The sequence below is a fragment of the Papio anubis genome, chromosome 3, assembly GCF_008728515.1.
Source record: "Papio anubis isolate 15944 chromosome 3, Panubis1.0, whole genome shotgun sequence".
In the NCBI taxonomy this organism is placed as follows: Eukaryota; Metazoa; Chordata; class Mammalia; order Primates; family Cercopithecidae; genus Papio; species Papio anubis.
Genome location: NC_044978.1, coordinates 60,174,467 through 60,185,643, shown reverse-complemented (window position 1 = coordinate 60,185,643; position 11,177 = coordinate 60,174,467).

Below are 11,177 nucleotides of genomic sequence, written 5' to 3'. Positions count from 1 at the left end.
TTAATTGAGAGAATGGGATATGATATGCAGGTCTGTGAGAAATTGAGTCTGCCCTCAAGGATCTTATACCGTTGTAGGAAGAGAAGATATGTACAACTGTATAAAAAATATATTACTTCTGCCCTCCACCCACCAGTATGGCTAGAGTTCAAGTGGTGGACATGAATAGAAGACTTCTGCCAGGAATACAGAAATCTAATGGAGTATTTTGTTAAGTTATAGACAAAGGATGTTGGAGCCAGTATTACAATTACTCTTTTCATTATATTTATTTTTATTTAGGACTGAAACAGGAGGGCCAGGCATAGACAAGCAAGGAAGTGATATAGTTATGACATTCAAAGTGAAGAAATAGTCCATGTAATTTCTCCGGTGGATAACATATAGGGGGAAAGCAACCAACGGTGGTGCTGAGGGTAATCTTATCCAAGCAGCCTCCTTGCTGAGTCTGTCTCCTGCTTGAGAAGACTGGATCGAATATCAGTCACATAGCACCAGGAGCATGCGATTGTGGAGACAGTGCTAACTAGCTGGCTGTCAGAGAGCCATGGAGGCCAGAGGCAGCAGGCCTTTGGAGAAATATGGCAGGGCCTGCTCTGTGGTGTCAAATGCATGAGGTGAACTCATCTTTTTCTGTCTGTGAATCTCTGTTTTTTTTTTTTTTGTTTTTTCTTTTTTGAGACCCAGTCTCGCTCTATCACCCAGGCACGAGTGCAATGGTGCAATCTCGGCTCACTGCAAGCTCCGCCTCCCAGGTTCAAGCCATTCTCCTGCCTCAGCCTCCCCAGTAGCTGGGACTACAGGCAGCCGCTACCATGCCCGGCTAATTTTTTGTATTTTTAGTAGAGACGGGGTTTCACCGTGTTAGCCAGGATGGTCTCGATCTCCTGACCTCATGATCGCCCGCTTCGGCCTCCCAAAGTGCTGGAATTACAGGCGTGAGCCACCGTGCCCGGCCTTCTGTTTGTGAATCTTTAAATGAAACTGACACTCATTACCAGTGCTTTTGGAGTTGGGTGTTTGTGGGAGAGCTGGAAGGGTAGGTAGAAGTCTAGGTTCACTGAGTCCAGCCTCAGGTGAATGTGGAATACAAGTCAAGGCTTCCCAAGGATGCTGGGACACATTTGGATTATAATGCAATATAGTTCATAGTATTATTCAATATTCATAGTGAAGTGTGGAATTGATAAGTATCATAAAAGAAGTACAGAGTAAACATTATCAGAGGTCTGAGTAGTGAAAGCTTACTTCCAGCCTAGGGATGGAGACAGGAAGGATAAAGGAGGAAGAAAGCTTTGCAAAAAGTGTTAACCGAATTGGACTTTGGGAGATGATGTGGTGGACACTGTGCCTAATTCCCCAGTATCTACCTCAGATGATTTGTCCGATTGTGGTGATTTCATGCCCTTTGTCAGGGATCGGTTCCAAGATGGATAAGCCCATGATAATTTGGACAAATAAGATGGGTAAAGTGGCTTGGGGCTTTTGGGAAGAACAAGTAACTCTTTCTCCAATTGGATGAGAACAAAGAAGCATTTAGCCTAATTGCTACTGAAAATGTTCCTGCAACCACAAGGAAAATAAATCTTCCTGGGAATCTATTCTCCAACAATAATCCTCTCCACACCCATTGGCCCTGGCTATATAGCATCTAAAAATAGTGTACAATAAACCATTTTGTGTCATTTTGAAGTTTTTCGTTATTCTCATTTTCTAATGGTGTTTTGTTTTTTGAGACCGAGTTTTGCTCTTGTTGGCCAGGCTGGAATGCAATGGCATGATCGCAGCTCACCACAACCTCTGCTACCTGGTTCGAGCAATTCTTCTGCCTCAGTCTCCTGAGTAGCTGGGATTACAGGCATGGGCCACTACGCCCAGCTAATTTTGTATTTTTAGTAGAGACAGGGTTTCTCCATGTTGGTCAGGCTGGTCTCGAACTCCCGACCTCAGGTGATCCACCCACCTCAGCCTCTCAAAGTGCTGAAATTACAGGTGTGAGCCACCGCACCCTTCTTAGTTATTCTCACTTTCATAGTTTTTTTATTATTGCTTGTTGAATTTGAACATGATAGGAAAAATCAATTATTTGTTGTTGGATCACTTTCATTAATGGTTAATTAATTTTGATGTGTTTTGAGAAACTGGTGTATCGGTAGCTGTATTTGAACTTCCATCGCAATTTTCTTAGTCTACTACTTTCTGCCACAGCGAGATGCTATGGGAAGAGCTTTGGAAAGAGTTACCTATGGCTTTGCATTCTGACTTTTCATCAACTTTTGAATATCAATTTCTTTTATTATACCTCAACAATTTTTTTTGTTGTTGTTGTTAAATGAAATGAACTTTTGCTCATGTTTTAATGTTGCTGTATTCCACAGAATCTTGACCTATTATTCTAGGTCTCTAATGAAACAATGATCTCTCTTCCAGGATTGTCAGGCAGAGATGACTCTGAGAAAAGTCTATGATGCTACTGGTTGAACAGTTATTACTTTGGTGCCATAGACAAATTTCATTTGGAGTGTTTGATTATATCCTATTAAAATTTACACAAATTTTAAAAAATTAATCATGTTCAAGTGGTTATATAATTCTTCCTTATTTCTTACAACTGGTTGGAATATAAGTTCAATGAAGAAAGCTTGGAGCATTGTTGGCTCTCAATAAATGCTTGTTGTATGAATGAATGAATTACTCAGCACTATTACATGCCTATTTGAGAACTATATTTTTTATTTTGGGAAGAATGATTTATTCACCATATTTTATTATTTTTGTTCATTGGATTTAAATGTTCATTGGAAATTTATTTTCTAGATGGTAAAATAGTTATATGAAGTCTAAGTATTTCAAATTAAATTTTGTAACCTTTTGTTTATTAAATTTTAAAATAAATTTAGAATTTAAAAGCAGCACTTTAATCTATACATACAGAGTATCTTCTTTGTTAAGAAGAGGCAGATGAATATCTTGGTTTAAGCAATACTGTCCATTTTGATGAGCTTACTTTTTATGTTTTAGTGTAGAACAAAATAAAAAAAAATTTAAATAAAATTAAAAAAATTAAAAAGAACAACAAAAAAATAAAATAAACAATTTTAAATTCTCCTTTCTATACTTAATCTGGATAATCTTATTGGCTGCTGTTGCCACCCTGATGCTAAGATTCAAAGGACTCAAAGATGAGAAAACTATCAATTTAGCAAAATGGGGATTCTCCTTTACTTGTCCTACCAATTGAAAAAAATAGAGAACCAAAAAAGAAAAAAAAAAAAAGAGAGAGAAAATAAAAAGAATGTGCCCCCACCCCAGTTCCCAATGGCAAGTTGACTGAAACAAAAATATTTGAAATAATAAATGTCTCTGGATACCTGGATTTACATTCTATTTTCCTTGCTATAAATAAGTGGCTGCTGTAAGTTAGAGCAGGTGTAAATGACTGTGACTCACTGTATGTATGGTAAAGACATGTGTCTTGATGGGAAACAAGGGACAAGGAACATAATGAGATTCAACTGAGGGGGATTTGGGACTTAACTCCTCTTCACGTTGGAGTGAAGCCAGATTCATAGCAGTAGAAGGACTCTATAAACATAATTCACTGAAATGAGAGGGTGATAAAAAGGCCCTTTTTCTTGCCTTTTGCAGGGATAAATTACACCCGAAGCTACAGAAATGTTCCTTTCTAGCTTCAGATTAAGTGTGCTTGTATAATAAACATTTCTGTAACACTCGGCTTCTTTAACCTCGACAGCTCAATTAGGGCTGTGCGATAAAATACAACTTCTATGCACTTTGTGAACACTTAATGTGACTGAGGGCCTGTTAGCAAGAAATCTCACAGAAAATAGGTCTTGACAAGTGTTCAGGGAAATTGAATTGGCATTGTGTTTAATGAATATATATATACACACACACATACATATATGCATATACATATGTATATTCTTTAAAACTCTGTATTCTAATTATAATGATATATGTGAGTTTCCTTTTTTGTGTGAAAATCTCTTATTCATTATCTTTGCTATTGGCTGGAAAACCATGAGGAGATTTGGGAAAGTTGTTATATGTGGGTACAGATGTTTAAAGAAGTCAGGAACTCTGATGATTCACAGAGTATGGAAAAGTCTTAATTCTAATCTCTAAATTGCTGTGAATTGGAGGTAGTCTCAGTGAGCCCCTTGACTTGGAGTTATGTTGCTTAATACATTTGCATATTTCTTTTCTGGAGGAGGATAGATATTAGGGCTCTGGCAGGATTGGTTGAGAAGACAACCTCAGATAGATGAGCAGTCTGTGCATAGCACTGTGCATGGGAGACGTCTGACAACCTGTCAGAATCACTCACTGCGCGTTGACATTAGAAACTGCTTCCAGATAGCCTTTTTTTGGGTACTATTATGGTGTCATAAATTTTGTCATGATTGTCTACCAAATAAGGCTTCAATTTCTTAGACTGGCTTTCAAGTACCTCTGAGACCAGCCTTATTTCAATTTAACCCCTTTGATAGTTGGATTTTCATTTTGCCTCAGGTGCATAGAATTCCCAGATCCAGGGAAGGGGCTTTCATGTGATTCATCGATTTAGTTGGAACTTGCCTTTTACTAATACCACTTCATGCCCCCAGTCTTCAGGACAAGCTGTGGTCTTTAGTGTGCTTTGTTTACTCTGCTTGTTTCTCCACCTTTTTCTTGTCATTCCCTCTGTGCTCTCTGCCAAGCTCTGTCTCTCAGGTTGTTTAAAGCTCTGTGGGTGGACCTGTCAAGTAGACCCGCCCTAGAAAGCCTTTTCTGATCCCCCAGCCAGGGGGAGTCTCCCTCTGCACTCCTTTATTGCTTCATTTTTAGTTCTTTTATGACACATCAATTTCTGTTTATATTATTGTTATTTATAGACCTGTCTCTTCTCCCTTGAGGGCAGAGTGGGTAACTGATTCTCTGTCAGGGTTGGGACTAGCTCTTGTATATTCAGCTCTTATTTTTCCATTTTTATAGAGCATATTTGTAAACAGGGCCCAGCTTTCTGACAACACCAACAATAGTTTTTAAACAATACATAAATGTCATGTGTACATATAATGTATGCAAGTATCTATAATAATGGTGTAAGGAGGACCCAAGCTATGAAGAATGGAATACAAAAACACAGTTTGATTTGTAGAGAGAAAGGATCATAGTGTCTTCCTGAAAAGAAAAAAAAAAAAAAAAAAAAAAGGAAAATTGTGATTTCTAGCTTAAAAGGGAAACCTTACTGACTAAACAAGAAAGAAAGTTTGGGGAAACATCAAAAGGAGAAAAGATTAATTTTTAATGTTACAGGATGTCTCTCGAAGGGGATAATTCAGATGTCAGTTGCACGTTTTCTTTACTAGATTGGTTTATCATCACGGTGAGGAGGAGATGGGGAAAAGCGCCTGAGCTTTTCAAAGGGCTTGTTTATGAGTGTTCAGATCAAACAAGATAAGTGGGACTACCGGGAATTCTTTATTTGCACTTCTAATTGTTTCCTTAAATGTAACCATAAAAATTCATTCAGAAAACTGCAGCAGATTTAAGGAGATAAAATAAGACCTCAGATGGCTGTTAGTAATACAAATAACTTAAAGCGTTTTTGCAAATTGCATGTCAGCCACAATTAACAATATGATGTTTATTTTGGTGCGGATGGATACCCTCGGTAAGCAGTCTCTTTCAGTATATCAACGCTTCCTTTTATAATGTCGTCGTAATTGAAACATTTTGTCTTGCATAAGACAGATGGGTGCGCAGCAAGTGTTCACGACACAACCATTTATGCCGATAGAGTTTGCAGACACCAGCTCCACCTTGGCCTGTGTGCAATGGCTGTTCCCTTGTGGAGGGGACCAACACAAACATCGGAGCTTGGATCACAATCGCCACACACTAACATTTTGCCAGATTGCAGCAATTTTGGCATTGCCTAATTCACATGCAGTGCGATTGTGGGGAGGTTTTGAACAAATATTGATTTGTGAGAAGCAGATGAGTGTCATAATTCCCATTTTTAGTATTTCCTTTTCTCACTCAGTGTAAAAATTGTCTACCCTCTTGAGAAGAAGTAAATAAGGTATGGAAATGTTGCTCCACTGTGTGAGAAGCTAGACAAATATTTTCTTTTCTACCACAGAATGTTTTCTGCTGCTTGTCAAAATTTCTTGTGTGCTCTGTGATTCTACACTGGTACACCACAGCAGTGCCTGCTTCGTGACAGCACGGAGCTTGCACTGGGTATCAATAAAAACGGTATCTGGAGATTTATTGAAGTGGATTTAAAACCAATTAGTCCGGTTATTAATCTGCCATCCTTCTCCTCTTGCCCTGCCATTGCAATGTTAACCATAAACTACGACTGAACCAGCAACATCCTTTCTCTGATGGGGGATGGCTTAATGAGAATGATTTTATCTCTTCTAGGGGTGTTTTTTTTGTGCCCACACTCAATCATCTTGATGGCTTTGTTTTTACCATAAACATCAAATGGCATTATATTGGGAACATTATGTAACAATTAACCACATTTTAATTTGTCTGGCAATTATGGAGACATAGTGCTGTCATGGAAAGGACTGTCTCACTGCCATATTAAAGACTCTGAGTGGAATATCTTTTTTGGTGCAAAATTTATAAACAGATTCTGCTTCCATCAGTTAAGAAGGGTTTTAACTACAAATAATAGAAAACACTAATACTGTGTTTGAACATACTTTGTCATTCTTAGTATAGTTACAGAAACTTTGTTGGAAGTTGGTTGCTGCACCTCTAGGATCCTGTCTGGGTTCCAGGCAGGAAAAGAGGAAGGGAGAAGCAAAGATCAGTGTCTGCATGAAGAAATCATCTCTTTCCAGAATTCTCATTTCATACCTTGTTAACCACTTAGATGCTCCTAGCTGCAGTGGAGTCTGGGGAAATACTGTACCAAGTCAGAGGCTGATTCTGCATCAAATGAAGAATGGATAATGAGATTTAGAGTTGATTAAAGTCATACTGTTTAAAAATGATTTTAAAATAAGATGGTTGAATGCTTGCTGGCAGTTGCTTTTCTATGTTGCAGAATTGACTCTGCTGGGCTGAATATTCCTGGAGAGTGGGGCTGGGTTGGGGAGAGTTGCAGAGAGCTGGAAAACTGGAACAGATTGATATTTTTAGTTCTCAGGTCAGTTAGCTTAAAAGTCAAGGAAGCAGAGAGTAAAGTCCTCTGGTGACTGAAATATGACTCCTTGCTTATTTTCATCAGTCTTTCACTTTTATGCAGTCTAACCTTATCCTTGATATGGGGAAGCTTATAAAAATTGCCACTCCATTGCTCATGACCTGCCCTATGAAGACAAATATTTTCAGAAGATAGATAGTGTTCAGGTAAGAAAAGCCTAGACTAACATCTCTTGTATGAGAAAGAAAAGAAAGGAGAATATACAGATAACAAACATGAAATGCTGGCAAATATGATCTGCCAAAGAATTGATGTTAGTAAACCTTTGCCTGGTTTTATTTTCTATGTTTATGATTTTGCTAAGATTACAGAGTCCTTAACATTAAGGTAGTATATCCCCAAGTAGTTTCTAAGGGAAAGGCAGGTAAGTGATCAGTTGCTTTAGATGAAAGTCATTCATTGACGTCAGACTAGATTTTCACAGTTAATTTTATATTCTGACAGTTACATAAATTAATCCAGTAAATCCAACAATGCCTACCAAGATTTGTCTGGATTTGTCATGAACATTAAAATGTCATCAGCATACATGGTAATTTATACTCCCTCTGATTAACAGTAATCCTTCTCATCTCCTGTGAGGATCTAATAACCAGAGCTAATGGCTTTAATGCTAAAATAAACAGCAGAGGATGTGAGCAACACCTCTGCTTTGTAGCTTTTGGAAATGGTCTTATGTGTGCAGAATATTTTTGTGTGTGTGTGTGTGTTTTTAAAGAATATCAACAGCTGATTCTTATTCCAAACCAGTGTTTCAATATATCATAAAACACATTATTTTATTAGGTGAGTTTCATCTCGTGTTCAGTAACATGGCAATTAGGGTTAGTATGGTAAACATTTAGAATGACCATAGCTCCTCAAATGAATCCATGACTGTAATCTTGACATACAATGTTTTAAGCCACTATTAACTAAATTACTAGTTTTGTCACTATAACATGGAGATAACAATAGTGATGGGACTACCACCAGCTATTACAGGCCTATGTATGAAATAATAATAATAATAAGAAAATACCCCTAGTTAGACAGAGCTGGTGTCACGCGGGGTGGCAAGCAAAACTTGTAGTGCCTTTGAGTTCCTGACTTTCCCCCTCAGTGAGGTACCCTTGTTCAGGGCACAAACCACACACAAATATGAATCTACCCTCACTGATAAGATTCTGCTTAAAGAGAACAAATGGCATACCTTTAGAAGAGTTTCTAGTGGGTGACACATCTGGATAACCACCTCGAACAGACAATATTATGTGATGATGATCAGTTAATTATCTATTTATTTGCTATGTAAAAACCATATAGATATTTTGATTTTGGAAAAGGTGTACAGGATCTTTTTCCTTTTTTTTGAACTATACCAAATAAATGAATAAATATTAACTCTTATCAGTTATACAGACACTTTCCATATACACAATTCCATTTATTATTTACAACAAACTTAAGCTTGTTGTAAATAGATGATGGAGCCTGAGTTGAGGGAGGTGTGCCGGGCTAACTAGCAGGCCTGGGCTCCTCAAATCCTTCTATTCAAGTGTTATCAGAAGGGAAGGGCTACCAAAGACTAGCTTTTTCAGGCCTCTAGGGAGATGACCTCTCAGTCCTGGGACTATCCTCCCTGATAAGAGAGTGTTTGAATGACTGCCTCGGGTCACCAGATAGTTAATGCCAACAGTGTGATTTCTGGTGAATAGCTCTTTTTGCATGCCTGAAAATGTGGGACACTCTGTATCCATTTTACCCCTGGGAGGCTGTATTATATCCTTATGTAACTGACTCCCAATAAAATCCCTAGATGCCAAGGCTTGGGGGAGTTTCCCTTCTTATAACACTTCGCATATGTTGTCACAGATCACTGCAGAGAGAATTAAGCACTGTTCTTGTAACTCTATTGGGGAGAGGGCAAAGGGAAACTTGTGTCTAGTTTCTTTCAGGTTCCTCCCTATGTATTTTTCCCTTTGCTGATTTTAATTTGTAGTCTTTCACTGTGATATGTCATTGATTTGGTTTGACTCTGTGTTCCCACCCAAATCTCATGTTGAATTGTAATTTCCAATGTTGGGGGAAGGACCTGATGGGAGGTGACTGGATCATGGGGGTGGATTTCTCCCTTGCTGTTCTCATGATAGTGAGTGAGTTATCATGAGATCTGATGATTTAACAGTGTGTGACACTTCCCCCTTTGATTTCTCTCCTGCTCCACCATGATAAAATTTGCCTGGTTCCCTTTCACTTTCAGATAATTCTAAGTGTCCTGAGGCCTCCTAGCCATGCTTCCTGTACAGCCTGCAGAACTGGGAGTCAATTAAACCTCTCTTCTTCATAAATTATCCAGCCTCAGTTTTTTATAGCAGTGTGAAAATGGAATATACAGAAAATTGGTATCAGAGAAGTGGGACATTGCTATAAAGATACTGAAAATGTTGAAGTGACTTTGGAAATGGGTAATGGGCAGAGGTTGGAATAGTTTGGAGGACTCAGAAGAAGACAGGAAGATGAGGGAAAGTTTGGAACTTCCTAGAGACTTGTTGAATGGTTGTGATCATTCTGATGCTGATGGTGATATGGACAGTGAAGTCTAGGCTGAGCAGGTTTCAGATGGGGATGAGGAAATTATTGGGAACTGGAGTAAAGGTCATTCTTGCTATGCTTTAACAAAGAGACTGGTGGCATTGTGCCCCTGCTCTACGGATCTGTGGAACCTTGAACTTAAGAGAGGTCATTTAAGGTATCCAGCAGAAGAAATCTCTAAGCAGCAAAGAATTCAAGATGTAGATTGACTGCTTCTAAAAGCCTATGCTCATCTGCATAAACAAAGAGATGATCTGAAATAGAAACATATTTAAAAGGAAAGCAGAGCATAAAAGTTGGAAAAATTTGCAGCCTGACCATGTGGTAGAAAAGAAAAACCCATTTTCTTAGGAGGAACTCAAGTCAGCTGCAGACATTTGCATAAATAAAGAGGAGCCAAAAGTTAACAGACAAGACAATGGGGAAAATGCCTCCAGGGCATTTCAGAGATCTTCGCAGCAGCCCCTACCATCACAGGCTAGGTCTAGGAGGGAAAAATGGTTTTGTGGGTCAGGTCCAGGACTCTGATACTTTGTGCAGCCTTGAAACATGGCACCCTGCATCTCAGCTGTTCCAATGGCTAAAAGGGGCAAAGGGATAGCTTGGACTGTGGCTTCAGAGGGTGCAAACCCCAAGCCTTGGCAGCTTCCATGTGGTGTTGGGTCTGCAGGTACACAGAAGGCAAGAATTGAGGTTTGGGCAGAGGCCTAGATTTCAGAGGATGTATGGAAACACCTGGATGTCCAGGAAGAAGTCTGCTACAGGGGCAGAGCCCTCATGGAGAACCTTCACTAGGGCAGTGTAGGGCAGATATGTGGGGTTAGAGTCTCCACACAGAGTAACTCCCCACTGGGGTACTGCCTAGTGGAGCTGTGAGAAGAGGGCCACCATCCTTCAGACCCCAGAATGGTAAATTCATTGACAGCTCACACTGTGAACCTGGAAAAGCTGCAAGAACTCCATGCCAGCCATGAAACCAGCCACAAGAACTATACCCTGCAGAGCCACAGGGGTGCAGCTGCCAAGGCCTTGGGAGCCCACTTCTTGCATCAGCTTGCCCTTTATGTGAGACATGGAGTCAAAGGCAATTATTTTGAAGCTTTAAGATTTAATGACCACCCTACTGGGTTTCGGACTTGCATGGACCCTGTAGCTTCTTTGTTTTGGCCAGTTTCTTTCATTTGGAATGGCAGCATTTACCCAATGTCTGTACCTTCACTATATCTTGGAAGTAACTAACTTGTTTACAATTTGACAGGCTCATAGGTGGAAGGGAATCACCTTGTCTCAGATGAGACTTTGGACTTGGACTTTTGAGTTAATACTAGAATGAGTTAAAACTTTGGGGGATTGTTGGAGATGCAGGGTT